The sequence below is a fragment of the Marmota flaviventris genome, chromosome 7 (assembly GCF_047511675.1).
Source record: "Marmota flaviventris isolate mMarFla1 chromosome 7, mMarFla1.hap1, whole genome shotgun sequence".
Classification (NCBI taxonomy): domain Eukaryota; kingdom Metazoa; phylum Chordata; class Mammalia; order Rodentia; family Sciuridae; genus Marmota; species Marmota flaviventris.
This window is the reverse complement of record NC_092504.1, coordinates 112,352,429-112,354,123: the sequence shown is the minus strand read 5'-3', so window position 1 is coordinate 112,354,123 and position 1,695 is coordinate 112,352,429. Positions and strand designations below refer to the sequence as shown.

Genomic DNA, 1,695 nt, shown 5'->3' with positions numbered 1-1,695 from the left:
AAAAATAAATAAATAAAATAAACACCAATGCATCATCTGCCATGTCTTCCAGGAGGTCAGCATACTGCCCTTCAGCCTGCACATGAATCTTGTGCATCAGCCTCCACAGAGATTTTTGTCACTTCCTGTTGCATCACTTCCTGTTCCTGTGCACCTTGACTTCCAGGCCAACTTCCAGCACTGAGCTACTGGACTCCCAGGGTCCTGCCATTTATCAGCACCATAGTTCACCTCTATTGAAAGGCTCTCATTTTTGTGCTACCTGTGAAAATTGCTGACATCTCCCAGGATGTGGCAGAGGTGGTGGGATGCCAGTGATCAACTGAAAGTATCATTCAAAAGTAATCTTGCTGGCACCCCTACAGTTCTATGAAATAAACTTTTTTAAAGTTATGTGAAATATGAAAACTACCCCCCCCTTCTGACTTGCACAACTTTACTTGATTGTACACTAGAAAGGAAAGGATGATTGCCAAGCATATTATTAATTTGTGGAGAACTCCAATTTTTATGTAGAGATGAGCTGTACTAAGGCATTGAGCAACCCATCCACAGCCAGCCATTCGGAGGAGCTCACCTTGTCACCGGAGAATCCATGAGGTTTGAAGTGCTTGGTCACCTCCAGGTAGTCATCTAGGAGACCTAGGCTTTCTTGAGCCCCCAAACCTGACTGGTCAATGGGGGACATCAAGTCTCCCGCCAACACCTCATTGCTCAGGAAGCTCAGTGATCTTTTTGCCCCTCTACTCCAGGAGACTAATATGGAAGCCCCCACCCCAGATAGTGAACCTAATTGGCCATCTCCCAGAAAGTTTAACAAAAACAGACCAGGTTGCCCCTTTCACATTCTTTCAACCTCTTTCCCTTCCCCCTGGGGTTCTTTCTTCTACTCAAGATCATTCCTTTAGCTTAGAGCTAGGCAGCAAAGTGGAAATTTCTGAAGGAGAGAGGAAGCCCGACTCTGCTGCTTATGGTACTATGATCCCTCAATGTATCAAGGAGGAAGATGCCCCTTCAGATAATATTAGTGGCATCTGTATGAACCCAGAATCCTACCTGGGCTCTCCTCAGCATAGCCCTTCCACCTCCAGAGGCTCTGCTAATGTCAGCCTGCCATCTCCAGGTAGCCCTTGTGGGTCTAACTGCCCCAAAGCTTATGACCTTCCTGGAGATAAAATGGTTATAGCAAAAGTAAAAGGTAAGAAGATGGATAAAAAGTTGAAAAAAAAAATGGAGTAAAACAAGACAGTAGCCACCAGGTACCGCCAGAAGAAGAGGGCAGAACAGGAAACTCTTACTGGTAAGTGTAAAGAGCTAGAAAAGAAGAATGAGGCTCTGAAAGAGAAGGCAGATTCTCTGGCCAAGGAGATCCAATATCTGAAAGATTTGACAGAAGAGGTCCACAAGGCAAAGGGGAAATAAGGGTCCTTCAGTAGGGTAGTCAGGAGTGCTGTGCTTGTACATACGTCTCTCGTGCTGAAGCTGTGTTGTAATAAATTATTTTGTAGTTAAAGTAATAGTAAAAAAAAAAAAGAGAGAGATGAGCTATACTGAGAATATTCAGACTATTTAGAAAATCGTGTATCCACTATTAAAAAAAAAAAGTTGAAGAAATCATGAAGAACAGCAAGAAATTTCAAGTAGTAGTGATAAGATGTATCTTTGTGGTACCCATATAACTATTGAAAAAAATAG

General features: G+C 43.1%; 1 pseudogene; it reads left to right on the top strand.

Moving 5' to 3' along the window:
* Window positions 1–677: 677 nt before the first annotated feature.
* Window positions 678–1,422, top strand: LOC114085446 (cyclic AMP-dependent transcription factor ATF-4-like; annotated as a pseudogene).
* Window positions 1,423–1,695: the final 273 nt, after the last annotated feature.